Raw genomic sequence first — 20,456 nt, 5'->3', positions numbered from 1 at the left:
ATCTAGTCGACGAGATTGTCATTCTGGGGCCCGTATTTCTACACAATATGTTCCCCTTTGAGAGGTTCATGGGAGTCCTAAAGAAATATGTCCGTGACTGCGCTAGGCCAGAAGGAAGCATCTCCATGGGCCATCAAACAGAGGATGTCATCGGGTTTTGTGTTGACTTCATTCCTGGCCTTAAGAAGATAGGTCTCCCTAAATCGCGGTATGAGGGGAGACTGACTGGAAAAGGCACTCTTGGAAGTGACTCAATAATATGCAGGGACAGATATTCTTGGTCTCAAGCACACTACATAGTTCTACAGAACTCTACCTTGGTGACCCCGTATGTCGATGAACACAAGAAAAGTCTGCGCTCCAAACACCCGGAGCAGTGCGACGACTGGATTACATGTGAACACATCAGGACTTTCAGTAGTTGGTTGGAAGCACGTCTCAGAGGTGACAACATTGTTTGTGATGAGTTGTACTTGTTGTCCAGGGGACCATCTTTGACTGTATTGATTTACAAAGGATACGAGATAAATGGGAATACATTTTACACGATTGACCAAGATCAAAAGAGCACCAACCAAAACAGCAGTGTCCGCTTTGATGCAACAACCGAGAGGGGAAAGGACACATATTATGGTTACATAGTGGACATATGGGAACTTGACTACGGACATGATTTTAAGGTCCCTTTGTTTAAGTGCAAATGGGTCAATCTGTCAGGAGGCGGGGTACGGGTAGACCCACAGTACGGAATGACAACACTGGATCTGAAAAATCTTGGGTACACTGGCGAACCGTTCGTCCTAGCCAATGATGTGGCACAGGTTATCTATGTGAAGGACATGTCTACCAGACCGAGAAAAAGAAAAGATAAGGAAGCGAATACATCATACGATGAGCCAAAGCGCCACATAGTTATTTCATGAAAAAGGGACATCCTGGGAGTGGAGGGCAAGACAGACATGTCTGACGATTATGAAAAGTTTCATGAAATTCCTCCCTTCAAAGTCAAGGCTGACCCAAGCATCCTGATAATCGATGAAGATTATCCATGGTTATGGCGCAATAAGCAAAAATGACACAAGCGAAGAAAAAGTGAAGACTTTCTCCCGCAACTATTATGATGATACCATGCCAACTTTGTAACAGACGAGTATGATACCATTGTCCGTTTTGTACATGCACATGCTATGCCAACTTTTTCAGAGTTCATTTGAAAACTATGAATTTAAGTCGAATTTTCTCTATAGGTGCATCTATGTTCATTTTTCTAGTAAAGTTAATCACAAACTGGTGATTCACACAAATTTCAAAGAATTCAAATTTGAAAACTAATGGCACTAACAAAAAGTTTATAATTTTTCTAAAACTAATGGCACTAACAGAAAGTTTATAATTTTGCCGACCTAAAAGCAAAAAGAATTAAAAAAATAAAGTAAAAAACAAAAGAAAATAAATAATACAGAAAAAAACAAAAAAACAGGAAAAAAAATAAAAATAGCAACAATAAGTATTTTGTTGTAAGTAGAAACAAAATAAAATAAATAAAGCAACAAAGAAAACAAAAAAAAACAAAAAATGTGTTTTCAAATTTGAAAACTAATGGCACTAACAGAAATTTTATAATTTTTCTAAAACTAAAAGCAAAAGGAATGAAAAAATAAAGCAAAAAACAAAAGAAAATAAATAATGCAGAAAACAAAACAAAAAACTGGAAAAAATAGGGCTCGCCCCTGGCCCATGACCATTAGTCCCGGTTTGTGTCACAAACTGTGCCACAAACCGGGACTATAGGGTTGGTCCTCGTTGCGCTCAGAGTTTAGTCCCACCTCACCAACCGAAGGGCGCTCACACCGGTTTATAAGCCCGTCCCTCTCTGCCTTGTTGAGCTCCTCTCAAAGTGAAAATAGATGCCCCTATGTAGGGAATTTGACCTAAATCCATAATGAATTTCTCTGAAATTCATAGAAATTGATTATGAATTTAGGTCAAATTTTCTCTATAGGTGCATCTATGTTCATTTTTTTAGTAAAGTTAATCACAAACTTGTGATTCACATAAATTTCAAAGAATTCAAATTTTAACTATTCAAATTTGAAAACTAAAGGCACTCACAGAAAGTTTATAATTTTGCTAACCTAAAAGCAAAAAGAATTAAAAAAATAAAGTAAAATACAAAAGAAAATAAATAATGCAGAAAACAAAACAAAAAACTGGAAAAAACAAAAATAGCAACAATAAGTATTTTGTTGTAAGTAGAAACAAAATAAAATAAATAAAGCAACAAAGAAAACAAAAAAACTAAAAAAGTGTTTTCAAATTTGAAAACTAATGGCACTAACAGAAAGTTTATAATTTTTCTAAAACTAAAAGCAAAAAAGAATTAAAAAATAAAGCAAAAAACAAAAGAAAATAAATAATGCAGAAAACAAAACAAAAAAACTGGAAAAATAGCAACAATAAGTATTTTGTTGTAAGTAGAAACAAAATAAAATAAATAAAGCAACAAAGAAAAGAAAACTGCCACCTATTGGGCCACCACGGCCTGAATACGACTAGAAACCCAACCTGGGCCAGGATTCAGGCCCGCAGAAGGCCCAATAGGCCCACAAGCAGAGAGGTGTCACATTAGGCCCATAGGCCTGCAGTTCAGAGGAGTTCGAGAGGGAAGAGGCAGGAGAGCTTATAAACATGTGTTGGCCGCTCTCAACTGGCGAGGTGGGACTAAACTCCCACCACCGCACCAGCGCAAGGTCATTGGTCCCGGTTGGTGGCACCAACCAGGACTAAAAGGGAGCATTGGTCCCAGTTCATGGCACAAACCGGGACCAATGCCCCCTTTAATCCCGGTTGGTGCCACCGGCCTTTGGTCCCGGGTGGTGGCACCAACCGAGACTAAAGGGGCATTGGTCCCGGTTTGTGCCACGAATCGGCAGCCTTTGGTCCCGGTTGGTGCCACCAACGGGGACTAAAGGGGGCATTGGTCCCGGTTTGTGCCACGAACCGGGACCAATGCTCCGTCTATCTATACAGCACTTGTGAAATTTTTTGTTCAGTTCTTCGATCCCGCCCCGACGACGCCGCCAGGCTGCCCCTCTGCGCCTCGCCGTCGCCGTCGTCTCCCCTGCCTCCGACGCCGTCCCGCGCCGCCCAGATGCCGTCGCCACCCCACGCCGCCCCGACGCCGTCGCCGCGCGCCACCCCGCGCCTCCCCGACGCCGTCGCCGCCCCGCGTCGCGCCCCGACGCCGTCGCCGCCCCGCCTCTGCCTCGCCGTCGCCTTTGCCTCGCCGCGCCCCAGCTGCCCCGCGCCGCCGTCGCCTCTGCCTCGCTTTGGTCAGGGCCGGCACCGCCCCCCTCTTCCCCCTGTTTTTTTTTCAAATATATATATGTTTTTCCTGATTATATGTATATGTATGAGTATATGTATCTGTGTATATCTGTTTATATGTCCTTTTTTAGATTTTTTGTTTTTTGCATTTTTATAAAAATGTATATATGTATGTATATATGTTCTCTCTGTGTGTATATATATATATGTTAATGTATATATGCAAAAGATAGATTTTTAGAAAAACTAGTAATTTTTTCTGTTCATAGATTTTTTTGGTGATATTGATTATTGTAAATATGCAAATGTTTGTATATTCATATGAACAATGAATTAGGCAAAACCTTTACTTTTTTCTAAAATTTCTATTTGAACATTATTTAAAAAAAACAAGCAATACTACTTCATGTATTTTTAAGATGGAAGAAGAAGAAGAAAAAGAATGAGAGGAAAAAGGAAATAAGAAGAGGAAGAAAGGAGAAGAAGAGGGGAGAGGAAGACGAGGAGAAATAAATAAGAAGAAGAAAAAAGAAGAAAAAGAAGAGGAGGAGAAGAAGAAAGGAATAGAGGAGAAGAAGAGAACTTCTCCTCTTTTTTTTCTTCTTTTTTTTCTTCGATCTTCTCCTCTAGCTATTCCTTTCTTCTTCTCCTCTTTTTATTTCTTCTTTGTTTTCTTATGTTTTATCGGGTCTGTTGTCATCGATATATACCCCTCCCGATAACTTCAACATGAGGGGGGGGGTCGATATACCCCCTCCCCGATAATATTATTTACCCATGTATGTATGTCGTGTCGATATAAACTCCCTATAACTTCAACACGTGGGGGGGGGGGGGGGTCGATATACCCCCTCTCAATAACTTCAACACGAGGGGGGGGGTCGATATACCCCCTCCTGATAACTTCAACACGTGGTGGGGGGGTCGATATACACCCCCTCCCGATAACTTCAACACGAGGGGGGTCGATATACCCCCTCCCGATAACTTCAACACGTGGGGGGGGGGTCTATATACCCCCTCCTCGATAATATTATTTTCCCATGTACGTATGTCGTCGTTGTCGATATACCCCAAACCCTAGAGAAGCAGTGTCGTGGCCACTAATTAATATTAGTTCTACGTTTGCCACTAATATATCCATCTGTCATGTTTGAATAATAATTGCCATGTTGTAAATATTTTTAGAAACTATGGACACCGCCCAAGACGAAGTACAAGAAGAGTTGTTGGGGGACATAATCGCACGAGGAAGTGATGCCGTCTACTCGTTGTTTCTCAACGACACCGATGGTCTGGAAGCAGCTGGCTATGATTATGATGGCTCCGGTGACCCAATGCCGGTGCAAGAAGGAGACCGTGATGATGCCTCTGGTGACCGAACCGAGTCCGGCCAGGTATATATATTAGTTAAGCCCGTGCTGACTAGCTAATTGATGCATTCATTGTTTTGGTATGTAGACATATTAATTAACTCTTTGTTCTTTTTTCTAGCCCTCCGGATCGAGCACAACTTCGATAAAGAGACGAGGCTCGAAGAAAAAGTTGAGCTCGGATGAAATGTTTGAGATCATAGCAATCGCGCCCGACGGCCAACCGATTGAACCCATCCGGACAAAGAACGCATTTGTTGCTCAGTGCGGGGTTCTGGTTAGGGACAAGATCCCGATCAGCATCCAGCGATGGTTAAAGCCGGCTACAGAAGACCCTGAGGTGTCTTATGTCAATGATATGCAGAAAAATGATCTTTGGACTGAGCTGAAGTCAAATTTCACCCTACCGCCAGAGGATGATTGCTACCTCTTGAGCTTGCGTTGGTTTTCCCCGAAGAGGAAAGGATGATGCAGCAGAGTAGCGTAAGTATTTCCCTCAGTTTTTGAGAACCAAGGTATCAATCCAGTAGGAGGCCATGCGCATGTCCCTCGTACCTACACAACACAAAGAGCTCAACGCAACCAACGCGATTAGGGGTTGTCAATCCCTTCACAGTCACTTACGGAAGTGAGATCCGATAGATAATATTTTTGGTATTTTTGATATAAAGATGCAAAGTGAAAAGTAAAAGGGAAAGTAAAAACAAAACAAGATTAAAGTGATGGAGATTGATATGATGAGAATAGACTCGGGGGCCATAAGTTTCACTAGTGGCTTCTCTCAAGAGCATAAGTTTTCTACGGTGGGTGAACAAATTACTGTTGAGCAATTGACAGAATTGAGCATAGTTATGAGAATATCTAGGCATGATCATGTATATAGGCATCATGTCCATGACAAGTAGATCGAAACGATTCTGCATCTACTACTATTACTCCACTCATCGACCGCTATCCAGCATGCATCTAGAGTATTAAGTTAAAAACAGAGTAACACTTTAAGCAAGATGACATGATGTAGAGAGATAAATTCATGCAATATGAAATAAACCCCATCTTGTTATCCTCGATGGCAACGATACAATACGTGTCTTGCTGCCCCTTCTGTCACTGGGAAAGAACACCACAAGAACGAACCCAAAGCTAAGCACTTCTCCCATGGCAAGAACTACCAATCTAGTTGGCCAAACCAAACGGATAATTCGAAGAGACTTGCAAAGATAACCAGTCATACATAAAAGAATTCAGAGAAGATTCAAATATTGTTCATAGATAGACTTGATCATAAACCCACAATTCATCGGTCTCAACAAACACACCGCAAAAGAAGAAGATTACATCGAATAGATCTCCACAAGAGAGGGGGAGAACATTGTATTGAGATCCAAAAAGAGAGAAGAAGCCATCTAGCTAATAACTATGGACCCAAAGGTCTGAGGTAAACTACTCACACTTCATCGGAGGGGCTATGATGATGTAGAAGCCCTCCGTGATGACGGCCCTCTCCGGCGGAGCTCCGGAACAGGCCCCAAGATGGGATCTCGTGGATACAGAAAGTTGCGGCGGTGGAATTAGGTTTTTGGCTCCTGTTCTGATCGTTTGGGGGTACGTGGGTATATATAGGAGGAAGGAGTACGTCGGTGGAGCACCGAGGGGCCCACGAGGCAGGGGGGCGCGCCCTGTAGGGGGGGCGCGCCCCCTACCCTCGTGACCGCCTCCGGTACTTCTTGGAGTAGGGTCCAAGTCTCCTGGGTCTTATCCGAGAAGAAAATCACGTTCCAAAAAGGATTTTTCTGTTTGGACTCTGTTTGATATTATGTTTCTTCGAAACACTGAAATAGGCAAAAAACAGCAATTCTGGGCTGGGCCTCCGGTTAATAGGTTAGTGCCAAAAATAATATAAAAGTGGAAAATAAAGCCCAATATAGTCCAAAACAGTAGATAATATTGCATGGAGCAATCAAAAATTATAGATACGTTGGAGACGTATCAGGCATAATTTCAATGCAAAATTTCTTAATTGTGGTATGAGTATTCAGATTAGAAAGATTCAAGACAAAAGTTCATATTGACATAAAGAATAATAACACTTCAAGCAAACTAACAAAGCAATTATGTTTTCTCAAAGCAACATGGCCAAAGAAAGTTCATCCCTACAAAATCATATAGTTTAGTCATGCTCCATTTTCGTCACACAATGCTCTCATCATGCACAACCCCGATGACAAGCCAAGCAATTGTTTCATACCTTAATAATTTCAAACTCATAAACTTTCACGCAATACATGAGCGTGAGCCATGGATATAGCACTATGGGTGGAATAGAATATAATGATGAGGGTTGTGTGGAGAAGACAAAAAAGGAGAAAGTCTCACATCAACGAGGCTAATCAATGGGCTAGGGAGATGCCCATCGATTGATGTTAATGTGAGGAGTAGGGATTGCCATGCAACGGATGCACTAGAGCTATAAATGTATGAAAGCTCAACAAAAGAAACTAAGTGGGTGTGCATCTTGCTTGCTCATGAAGACCTAGGGCACTTGAGGAGGCCCATTGTTGGAATATACAAGCCAAGTTCTATAATGAAAAAATCCCACTAGTATATGAAAGTGATAACTCAAGAGACTCTCTATATGAAGAACATGGTGCTACTTTGAAGCACAAGTGTGGAAAAAAGGATAGTAACATTGCTACTTTGGGCCTTCTTTTTTTTGGCCTTTTTTTGGGACAATGCTTTATTGAATGATGATCATCACACTTCTATTTATTTACAACTCAATGATTACAACTTGATACTAGAACAAAGTATAACTCTATATGAATGCCTCCGGCGGTGTACCGGGATATGCAATGAATCAAGAGTGAAAAGTAAAAATTATGAATGGTGGCTTTGCAACAAATACTATGTCAACTACATGATCATGCTAAGCAATATGACAATGATGAATGTGTCATGATAAACTGGATGGTGGAAAGTTGCATGGCAATATATCTCGGAATGGCTATGGAAATGCCATAATAGGTAGGTATGGTGGCTGTTTTGAGGAAGATATAAGGAGGTTTATGTGTGAAAGAGTGTATCATATCACGGGGTTTGGATGCACAATGAAGTTTGCACCAACTCTCAATGTGAGAAAGGGCAATGCACGGTACCGTAGAGGCTAGTGATGATGGAAGGGTGAGAGTGCGTATAATCCATGGACTCAACATTAGTCATAAAGAACTCATATACTTATTGCAAAAATCTACAAGCCATCAAAAACCAAAGTATTACGCGCATGCTCCTAGGGGGATAGATTGGTAGGAAAAGACCATTGCTTGTCCCCGGCCGCCACTCATAAGGAGGACAATCAAATAACACCTCATGTTTCAAATTTGTTGCATAATGTTAACCATACGTGCATGCTACGGGACTTGCAAACTTTAAGTCAAGCACTTATCAAATTCATAATTACTCTACTAGCATGACTTTGATATTACTACCTCCATATCTCAAAACAATTATCAATCATCCAACTTTTCTTAGTATTCAATGCACTCAAAAGAAAGTTTCACAAATCTTGAATACCAAGCAAGTTATTATTAAGCAAATTACCATGCTATTACGACTCTCAAAATAATTTAAGTGAAGCATGAGAGATCATAGTTTCTTTAAAACAAACCACCACCGTGCTCTAAAATATCTAAGTAAAGCACATAGAGCAAAATTTCAACGCTCAAAAGATATAAGTGAAGCACATAGAGCAAAACTACATAGCTCAATAGATATAAGTGAAGCACATAGAGTATTCTATCAAATTTTAATTCATAGAAGACTCTCTCAAAAGGTGTGTACAGCAAGGAGGATTGTGGCACACTAAAAAACAAAGACACAAATAATACAAGACGCTCCAAGAAAAACACATATCATGTTGGTGAATAAAAATATAGCTCCAAGTAAATTACCGATGGAAGTGGACGAAAGAGGGGATGCCTTCCGGGGCATCCCCAAGCTTTGACTTTTTGGTGTCCTTGTATTATCTTGGGGGTGCCATGGGCATCCCCAAGCTTAGGCTCTTGCCACTCCTTGTTCCATAATCCATCAAAAGAACTCACCCAAAACTTGAAAACTTCACAACACAAAACTCAATAGAAATCTCGTGAGCTCCGTTAGAGAAAGAAAACATAAAACCACTTCAAGGTACTGTAATGAACTCATTATTTATTTATTTTTGTGTTAAAACTACTGTATTCCAACTTCTCTATGGATTATAAACTATTTTACTAACCATAGATTCATCAAAATAAGCAAACAACACACGAAAAACAGAATCTGTCAAAAACAGAACAGTCTGTAGTAATCTGTAACTAACGCAAACTTCTGGAACTCCAAAAAATCTACCAAAATTAGACGACCTAGATAATTTGTTTATTGATCATAAGCAATTGGATTCAGTATTTTATCACATTCTGATGATTTTTAGTAATTCGGGCACTGAACGCAAAGTTTCTGGAAATTACAGCAAGATCAAATAACTATCATCCAAGAAGATCCAATAGGTCTAGCTTGGCACAAACACTAATTAAAACACAAAACCACATCCAAACAGAGGGTAGATGGGTTATTTATTCCCTAACATAAGAAAAACACAAAAAACAAAAAAATAAAATTGGGTTGCCTCGCAACAAGCGCTATCGTTTAACGCCCCTAGCTAGGCATAAAAGCGAGGATAGATCTAGGTATTGCCATCTTTGGAAGGCAATCCATAAGTGGCTCTCATGATGGTTTCATATGGCAATTTTATTTTCTTTCTTGTAAAGTGTTCCATGCCCTTTTTTAATGGAAATTGGAATCTAATATTCCCTTCCTTCATATCAATAATCGCACCAACCGTTCTAAGGAAAGGTCTGCCAAGAATAATAGGGCAAGAAGGATTGCAATCTATATCAAGAACAATGAAATCTACGGGCACATAATTCCTATTTTAAACAATAAGAACATCGTTAATCCTTCCCATAGGTTTCTTAATAGTAGAATACGCGAGATGTAAGTTTAAAGATCAATCATCAAGATCGCGGAAATCTAGCAAATGACACAAAGTTTTGGGGATAGTGGAGACACTAGCACCCAAATCACACAAAGCATAACACTCGTGATCTTTAATTTTAATTTTGATAGTTGGTTCCCACTCATCATAGAGTTTTCTAGGGATAGAGACTATCAACTCAAGTTTTTCTTCATAAGATTGCATCAAGGCATCAACAATATGTTCGGTGAAGGCTTTCTTTTGATTATAAGCATGCAAAGAATTTAGCACGGATTGCAACAAGGAAATACAATCAATCAAAGAGCAACTTTCATAATTAAATTCCTTGAAATCCAATATAGTGGGTTTAGCAACATCTAAATTTTTATTTCTTTCAATCCCACTTTCATCAATTTCATCATAAAGATCTAAATACTCCGAATTTTTGGAACGCCTTCTAGGTAAAGGAAGATCATATTCAGTTCCATCAAGATTCATATTGCAAAACAAATATTTGATAGGGGACACATCAATAACTTTTAGATCTTCATCTTGATTTTCATAGGTATTCGTTTTTGCGGCCATCTTATTGACTAAGGTAGCTTGCATGTCTGAAATTTCAGCAGGCATCTTTTCAAGACGAGCAATTTGGGATCTGATACCATCAAATTCTTTAGACATATCATCGAGCTCTTTATTCATATAACTCATAAAACCTTTTTGTTCCTTAAGCTCGTTTCTAAAGAAATTATTATGCTCAAATTGTAAAACCATAAACTTCCTAACGTTGTTTTTGATCTCCTCTAACCTTTTAAAGTGGAGATCAACAAAATTTGGTAGAGCCATTGCGACAAACAAGAAATCCAACACACGAGCAAACAAAAGGCAAGCGAGAAAAGGCAAACGGAGAAGGAGAAGGGGAAGGAGAAAGAGAGGGCGAATAAAACGGCAAGGGTGAAGTGGGGGAGAGGAAAACGAGAGGCAAATGGCAACTAATGTAATGCGAGAGATAGGGATTGTGATGGGTACTTGGTATGTTGACTTTTTGCGTAGACTCCTCGGCAACGGTGCCAGAAATTCTTCTTGCTACCTCTTGAGCTTGCGTTGGTTTTCCCCGAAGAGGAAAGGATGATGCAGCAGAGTAGCATAAGTATTTCCCTCAGTTTTTGAGAACCAAGGTATCAATCCAGTAGGAGGCCACGCGCAAGTCCCTCGTACCTACACAACACAAAGAGCTCAACGCAACCAACGCGATTAGGGGTTGTCAATCCCTTCAAAGTGATCACTTACGGAAGTGAGATCTGATAGATAATATTTTTGGTATTTTTGATATAAAGATGCAAAGTGAAAAGTAAAAGGCAAAGTAAAAACAAAACAAGATTAAAGTGATGGAGATTGATATGATGAGAATTGACCCGGGGGCCATAGGTTTCACTAGTGGCTTCTTTCAAGAGCATAAGTTTTCTACGGTGGGTGAACAAATTATTGTTGAGCAATTGACAGAATTGAGCATAGTTATGAGAATATCTAGGCATGATCATGTATATAGGCATCACGTCCGTGACAACTAGATCGAAACGATTCTGCATCTACTACTATTACTCCACTCATCGACCGCTATCCAGCATGCATCTAGAGTATTAAGTTAAAAACAGAGTAACGCTTTAAGCAAGATGACATGATGTAGAGAGATAAATTCATGCAATATGAAATAAACCCCATCTTGTTATCCTCGATGGCAATGATACAATACGTGTCTTGCTGCCCCTTCTGTCACTGGGAAAGAACACCGCAAGATCGAACCCAAAGCTAAGCACTTCTCCCATGGCAAGAACTACCAATCTAGTTGGCCAAACCAAACGGATAATTCGAAGAGACTTGCAAAGATAACCAATCATACATAAAAGAATTCAGAGAAGATTCAAATATTGTTCATAGATAGACTTGATCATAAACCCACAATTCATTGGTCTGAACAAACACACCGCAAAAGAAGAAGATTACATCGAATATATCTCCACAAGAGAGGGGGACAACATTGTATTGAGATCCAAAAAGAGAGAAGAAGCCATCTAGCTAATAACTATGGACCCGAAGGTCTGAGGTAAACTACTCACACTTCATCGGAGGGGCTATGATGATGTAGAAGCCCTCCGTGATGGCGGCCCTCTCCGGCGGAGCTCCGGAACAGGCCCCAAGATGGGATCTCGCGGATACAGAAAGTTGCGGCGGTGGAATTAGGATTTTGCTCCTGTTCTGATCGTTTGGCGGTACGTGGATATATATAGGAGGAAGGAGTACATCGGTGGAGCACCGAGGGGCCCACGAGGCAGGGGGCGCGCCCTGTAGGGGGGGCGCGCCCCCTACCATCGTGACCGTCTCCGGTACTTCTTGGAGTAGGGTCCAAGTCTCCTGGGTCTTATCCGAGAAGAAAATGACGTTCCAGAAAGGATTTATCTGTTTGGACTCCGTTTGATATTATGTTTCTTCGAAACACTGAAATAGGCAAAAAACAGCAATTCTGGGCTGGGCCTCCGGTTAATAGGTTAGTCCCAAAAATAATATAAAAGTGGAAAATAAAGCCCAATATAGTCGAAGACAGTAGATAATATAGCATGAAGCAATCAAAAATTATAGATACGTTGGAGACGTATCAATGATCCGGAGAAGCTAGTTAAAGAGCAATTAATCAGGTCTTTTGCTCTTAAGAGGATGGCAGACCTATTTAGGAGGTGGAAGAAAGAGCTGAATATGTTTGTTGATAAAAAAGAGACACCGGAATTCAAGGGCAGATATGAGAAGATCAGATATCACTGGCCCGTATTTGTGGCCCACAAGACATCGGAAAAGAGTAAGAAGATGTCGGCGACAAACAAGAAAAATGCCGCGAAGAAGAAGCATCACCATCGCACGGGGTCAGGTGGCTACCTCGTAGCCCGGCCTAAGTGGGCCAAGGCTGAGAATGATCTGGTTGATAAAGGGATCGAACCAGAGACAATTATATGGCCAGACCGTTGCCGGACTTGGTTCTTCGGGGCTGGCGGAAACTTGGACCCTGTATCAAGGAAGTGCATTTGGACGGACGAGCAAATGGAAATACCAGTCAAGAGGCTTAAGCACTATATCGAAGCAGCGCAGCAAGGGACGTTCGTTCCAGACAGAGAGAACGACGAGCTCACAATGGACCTCGGGAATCCTGAGCACCCTGGACGGACACGAGGCACGCCAGGCTCCATTCCGTGGAAGGCTGGGTTTCCGGACGCAGGCGGTTACAAATGCCACGTGAGGAGGAAGAAAGTGGAGCAGACTCAACTGCAGGCGCTGCACGCTAGGGTACAAGCGATAGAGGAACGAGAAGCAAATTGCAGCAAACGAACTACTAAAGCTTCCCCCGAAGCTACCCCGCCATCTCAGCGGAGAAGCAGCGTGGCTTCCACCGAGCTGCTTCTGCCGGAGCATGTCTTGACGGCTCCTGCCAGCTATCCCGTGGATGCTATCACGGAGTCTCAAAATTGCCACCTTATGACGCAATGGATTAATATGAAGGTCAAGGCGGCTGTTGGCTCTGTTTTTCCTACTGAACCTGGCGCAACTTTTCACTGCCGGCCGATTCCAGAAGGATATGCTAGGGTGATGGTGGATGAAATAACGGAGGGATTTGAGGACCTCCAGCTTGACCACCCTACTGGTGAAGGGGAGACTCGGCTGGGTTCTGCTCTAAAGACTCCATGCCTATGGCGGAAGGAGCTCATCAACCTTCCGAACTGGATGCCTCCGCCTCCTCCTCCTCCTCCACCGCCTCCTTCTCCGCCTGCGCTGGCGCACCCGAGCAGCCAGCCTCCTCCTTCTCCGCCTCGTCAGCAAGGGCGGAAGAGACCTGCCGCCGCTCCGGCTGCTCCAGCGCGCCGTAGTCCTTCTCCTCTGCCTCGTAAGAAAGTAAAGAAGATAGCCGCTCCGTCTGCTCTGCCGGCGTCTAGCATTACAGCCAGAGGCGGGAGGACATACAGATTCGGTCCTTCTCTGAAGACTCCAGAGAAGTTACCATACGAGAGGACCCCGGAGGAGAACGCCGAGATCGCGCGAGAAGAAGTGAGGAACTTCTTTGAAGGGGTGAAAGCAAAGAAACATCCACCCCCGGAGGAGAAGGTAGATCCGGTGAAAGCGAAGCGCACTCTGGCTGCCCTGACAAAACCACCCAAGTCTCCGCCGAAAGGCAACTATGAGCGCATTATTGGAAAGGCATTTGCCGAAGCGGAGCGGTCGGGAAGTACTGTCAGTGATCAAAGGATGAAAGAACGACGAGCTGGGAAACAGATTGCCCAGCTCGGCGAACAAGCGAAGCAATCGTGCCCCCCGCTCAAGGTGCCTAGCGACATCGTCGCTAATGATCCGAGGATGGTGCCCGGTTATAGCAATCTTGGAGATTACCTGCCCGACGATGCACATTATGATTTCTTGGAGGTGCAGATACAAAGATACGAGTATGGGAAGCCTCTCGTCAAAGATGAAAGATCTCTATCAACGATGATGCGAAGATTGCATGATTGGTACATGAAAATATGCAGAGAGTCTGGGGGGAGGAATACTTTGTATGTGAGAGTTAAAAAGGAGCATGACCCCGTTGGAATTGAACTATTGCCTGTTCCATTTGAGGAGTTCTTTCAGTTTTTCAATCAATTGGCCCTCGATAAAGCAATGGTCACCTGCTACTGTCTGTAAGTAGTACTACTTCTGTCATTAAGTCTCTCTATATAGCTCAGCTCTTTCATTGCATGTATTTATAATTATCCTCACTATATTATGCAGTTTGAAGATCGTCGAATTGAAGAAAAGACAAATCGGTGATATTGGGTTCATTAACACAAATCTCATAGATGCAACTGAGGTTAAATTTCGTGCCGCAGATACCGAGGCCAACTTGCTACGATCGTTGGTAATAAATGAAAACAAAGATATAATACTCTTTCCTTACAACTTCAAGTGAGTGTTACTGCCTTGTGCATATTCGGTTTCCCTTATATATTAGTCAAGGTTAGAGTAATGTAATTGATGAGTTATGCATGCGTGCGCAGGTTCCACTATATTCTCCTAGAGATTAAGCTTGAGCAGGGAGTACTAACTGTCTTGGACTCTAAACGAAAAGATCCCCAGGAGTATGCGAACATGACTCAAATGCTCGAGAAGTAAGTTACATCGATCATTATCCACCATATCAGCAACTTTGTTCATTTCTGATATCGAGTAATTGTTTTCTTTGTCTGGCAGGGTTTGGAGAAAATTCACCAAAAAAGCTCCGGGACTGCTGAAGAAGCTGGAATTTAGACACCCGAAAGTAAGCACTATAGTAGCATGTTCCGCGCATCTCCTAGTGATTTAAGCGCTAGTTTCATCAATACCATTTGGCATTCTTGCTTATCAGTTTGATTGACCTCTATTTCTTGTAAAGTGGTTGTGGCAGGAACAAGGGAATGATTTCTGTGGATACTATGTTTGCGAGTCCATCCTCCACACGACCTGTGAGCGGGGCTACTCTGACGAACAATATGAAGTGCGTAAATAACAATATTCACAATTTTATTTTATTACCATCATTTGTGTTGAGTTTCATTCATTCATATATATATATATATATATGTATGTATTGACCCCCTTCTTCAAATTAGATGTTTCGGAAGCGGGATGAACTCCTAGCACCAGCTCGCATGCGAGCAATTCAAGAGGAATTGGCGGCATTCTTTCTTGACCACGTGATCGCTGAAGACGGAGAATACTATGTGGACCATGCATCCGTATGTTAGGAGATTATATTTGTAAGAGATAATTATTGTATATATGTAGCCCCTGTTCAAGAATTCATCTGATTAACCAGTTAACTTGCCGATTAATCCATACTCATAGGGTCACCGAGTAGCCGATAAACCAAAAAATAGTCCGATTAATTGATTAAATGGCCGATTAACTTGCCGATTAGCCGATTAATCCCCTACTCGCTAGCCAACCGAGCAGCTACCAGTTAATGATTTCCTTAACAATGTATGTAGCCGGTAGTGTCGGATAGATATACGAGAACTTGTTGTTCGACCAATCTCTCGGAGAAAGAGAGGTGGTCGATATCACTTCTCTCTGTATGCATATATGTTCATGACGATCTTCTGTTTCCTTCGTTTGCTTACTAGCTAGCTACCGTGTCTAGTCCTCTCTATACGTATGTATAGTACGTAGCGTCGACCAAGCACGGACATAAGAGAGGACACTTCTCTCTATTAATTATAGCTAGCTAACACAATATATGAAACACCTAAATTAATCCCCCAAAACCCCCAAACCCACCTCCTTTCAAAAAAAAACCCCAGCCACAGAAATGCTAACGCGTGGATGCCTATTGGTCCTGGTTGGTGCCACCAACCGGGACAAAAGGCCCTCCTGCCTGGGCTCCGCGCACAGGCCACGTGGAGGCCCATCTGTCCCGGTTCTAGACTGAACCAGGACTAAAGGGACAGGGCATTAGTAACGACCCTTTAGTCCCGGTTCAGGAACCGGGACAATAGGCCCGTTTTCTACTAGTGCTTATTTACGTGTAATACCAATGCCACTAATTCATTACTTCTTTGGAACTTTATTTTTGTGAAATATTCGTTATTATATGTTTATTCTAGCCTATTATAAAAAAAGCAAATTTTGGTGCATATTTTGGAATTTTTTGTCATTATTTGTTTTTAAAAATAATTTTCTTTATCCTTTAAGAGTAATACCAATGGCACTAATTTATTTCATTTAGAGAACTTTTTTACGGATATTCCAATATTACATGCTTATTCTTGTAGATATTTTTTAAAACATAATTTATGTGTACAATGTGTGCAAATTTTGTTATTATTAGTTTAGCTTTTTATTTTATGTTTTAAAGGGTAATACCAGTGCCACTAATTCATTCTTCCCTAGAAAACTTTTTTACTTTTTATTATTTTGTTTTAGTGTTTGTTTCTTTTTAAGGGTAATACCAATGCCACTATTTGCTACCTTCTTATGGAACTTATTGTTTGCAAAAAAATCACTATTATATGTTTATTCTTGCATATTATGCAAAACCGCGAGTTTTGCGCATTTTATCTTGATTTGTATTTTTTTTATTTTCTTTCTACTTCAAGGTAATACAAGTGCCACAAGTTCAATCTTTCTTAGATAACTTCATTATTTTGATTTTGTTTCTTTTTTCCCTTTTTAGTTTAATACCAATGCCACTATTCCTTCCTACTTAGGGAACTTATTTTTTCCAAAAAGTCCAGTAGTATATGCTTATTCTTGCATAGTATACACAATTGTAGATTGTGATAATTTTAACATTATTTGTATTTAATATTTTGTTTTCTTCCTACTTAAAGGATAATACCAATGTCACTAATTCATTCTTTCTTAGAAAATTTCATTATTTTGCTTTTTTCAGTTTTTATTTCTTTTGTTTATTTTAAGGCTAATACAGATGCTACTAATTCATTCTTAAAAATTTCCCTTTTGCAAAATTCCTCTATTATAAGATTATTTTGGCATGATATTAGAAAGTGCAATTTTTTTCTTAATTATGGGCAAATTTTATTGTTATTTATTTTGTTTTTCATTTTCTTTGTTCTTAAAGGTAATACACATGCGACTAATTAATTCCTTAGAATATTTTTTTACGAAAAGACTACTACATTATTTGCTTACTCGTTTTTTAAATACTTTTCCAGTTTCTTTCCTCTCTTTTTTGTGGAAAAATTTCCAATCTATTCATCTTCAATGGTAATACCAATGCCAAGTTGTAGTTGTGTAACATTTTTCCCTTTTAAAATTTGTGTTTGTTTTAATTAGGGTTAATCTACTCCCATGATTAGTTGGCCGAAACTATACGTACGTGGCGACTCATCTGCAAATCACATGCACCATAAGTATATTCAGCTATTAAATATAGGTTCAATGCAAAAAAAGAACAATTTTATATAGGCACATGTACATGTATCCTCGTCTAAACAATACAAAAGAAAAAAAAACGAGCTCACGATTAGTAAAGTGGACATGTTAGTTATTTTTATCTTGCTCTTAGACCGAGCATGTGGACGTTTCATGCTACAACCGGCCAGTGGCGAAGCCACACTTTGGCTGTGTGGTCAATTGACTGCACAATATTTTGAGCAAACCTCTCTCAATACAAGCATTTTCCCTGCATAAATTAAGAAAATAGTTAAATATTTAGAAATACTTCGTGCTTGCATCATAGTTTTTTTTTTTGAACTGGACATCATAGGTTATAGTGCTGGCACCGCCACTTTGAAACGGGCACACAAACTGTGGGAGCAAAGTAGCTGAAAATTGGCCATGCATACTACTCAAGTCAGGCCCTCGGATTGCCCACATGCTGATTAGGAAGGCAATATGACAAAATCGACTGATAGATTATTTAGGTCAGCCTAAATAATGACTGACCTAGCTACCCCTAAAAAAGGATTATTTAGGTCAGCCATTTTTCGTTGTAGATGAATGTTCTGTCCATTGATCTAAAGGTAGATCAAAGAGTGACTTACCCAAATTATAAATTGAGTCACCTGACATCCAGCCGGCCCCTTAAGAAAATATGTCAACACAAGTTCGAATCACCTAGCCAACATCACGTACTAACTAGTGCAATCTACCTAGCTGATTGTATCTTAACAACACATGATTAGATGGTAGGGCGGAAGGCGAGCTCCGATGCGGCGGCTTGACCACCATGGCTTCCTCACGGCGGTGCAGCCCAAGGTCACCTAAACCCTCCGAGGTCGATGCGCGAGAGAAGGGACGGATTTGCAAGACAAGAAGGAAGGGGGGAAGATAACAGAGGGGGGGGGGCGAGTGACTGCGGGGGTGGGATTTGAGGGACGGAAAGAAAGGGTTCAATTGTGAAAATGGGTTGTGGCCCAATACTAGCCTGCCAGCTGTTTCATTTCTTTTCTTTTCTTTTTGATCCGCCCGAGTTAATTTTTGTAGGCAATTTGCTTTTAATAACCGCCTCGGTGAAAAATAAAACCATGTGGTAGGGTTATTACAGGCGGTTCCGTTCATTTGGGACACAAATGCCCGTTTTAACTAGTGTTGCTAGTATAAATCGGGTCTTTTGTTTTGTCTGGATTCTTAAGAAATTATATGTTCAGTAGGCTCTTGGGCGTCAGAAATATTTACTAATATTGCGATGATTAATACACATGGTTAATATGTGGTGAATTTCTTACTCACCATTCTTAATTACATTTGTCAAAAATTTATTACATTCGGTTTTTGTTCAATGTGATGTAACTAGTAAAAGAGTTTCACTTTGATGCATGAGCAACGAATGGAAACGTTTGAAAGGATAAACACAAATTTACAGCGCCACCAATCTAATTACTCCTATGTACGTCTTACAGTATATATAGGTCGAGTCTGAGAGAGAAACAAATCAGACGACGACGACCATGGCTGCTCTCCAAGCTCTCTCCTCCGCCCTCGTCCTCCTGCTCATCGCGCAGCACGCGCGCACGGCGAGGGCGAGCACGCTGGAGGACACGTGCACGCTCGTCGCCACCGGCTCCTGGGAGGCCGCGCACGACTACGACTTGTGCGTGAAGACGCTGGGGGCGGACCCGGCGAGTGCGACGGCCGACGAGCTCGGCCTCGTCGTCATCGCGGTGAGGATCGCCGGGGCGACCGCCAAGGCCACCGGCGACCGCATCGCCCGGCTGCAGGCCACCGAGACGTCGCCCCGGCGGCGGCTGGTTCTGGAACAGTGCGCTAAGGACTACGCCTTGACCGTGCGCTGGCTGGGGCGCGCCGCCAGGGAGTTGGCCGCAGGCCGGGACGAGGACATGCTGACGGAGGCGGCCACCCTGCTGGAGCAGGTTCGTGGCACGCCGGTGCGCTGCGACAAGGCGTTCCTCTTCCGGGCCAGCGAGAGGACGCCGCTGACCGACGCAGACCACGAGCTCAACGGCGTGAGCTGGCTGGCGTTGAAAATCTTGCGGCACTGCTTAAACAACGGGGCAAAATGAGCGAGTAGCACGAGGCCTTCTTCTACCTCCGGAAGAAAAATGATCATCTTTCCGGACAGCAAAACTTGTGATGTGCAACAATATAATGAGTAATAATATAACTTGAGAATTTCCAATGGAGATTGTAGAACGCTGTGGTCTTATCAGTATTTATTTATTTCAAAAATGACGCTGAAGATTTTCTCTGATTCACAAAAGTTCATTCAGATCAGGCGAGGAAGGTTACCGTTCGATTTTCACTGACAATTAGCTTTTTGATTGATTAATGGGTAGTGGAATGGGATTAGGGATCGCAATTTACAAACAACTCAAAAACGCTAAAAGTAACAAAAATATGAGTTGCACTTGGGTACGTGGTTGAAAAGAATCATTGAAATGCTTAATTATGCCTCCCAAAGAGGCCTACCCGCATTTTCATTGAAGGGAAAATGTTCCAGAATCTGGGGGTTTCATTTTTTTTTGAATGTTGGCAGGAGAACTGCCAAATTCATTGATGAGAAGAAGGTGTTACAAGAGTCCTCAAAGGAGGAAAGCACCGCAAAGGCAACGCAAAAAGAAAAGAAAGAAAATGACCCGTCGGCAGCACCACAAACCCAAGCTCTACTATCAAACGCGAACACCATCAGAACCCCTCGGCGGGATCACCAAGGTGACGCCTCCAAGGAGGAAAACGAAGTTGTGGACTCCACCGTCACCCGATCTGGCACTGCC

At 41.8% G+C, this 20,456-nt stretch overlaps 1 pseudogene; it reads left to right on the top strand.

The window, feature by feature from the left end:
* The first annotated feature begins 19,172 nt into the window (after positions 1–19,172).
* LOC147983190 (uncharacterized) lies at positions 19,173–19,662 on the top strand (annotated as a pseudogene).
* Positions 19,663–20,456: the final 794 nt, after the last annotated feature.

Source organism: Triticum urartu, chromosome 2A, assembly GCF_056163025.1.
Source record: "Triticum urartu cultivar PI428250 chromosome 2A, HENAU_Tu73, whole genome shotgun sequence".
Classification (NCBI taxonomy): Eukaryota; Viridiplantae; Streptophyta; class Magnoliopsida; order Poales; family Poaceae; genus Triticum; species Triticum urartu.
This window is presented reverse-complemented; position numbering and strand designations above follow the sequence as displayed.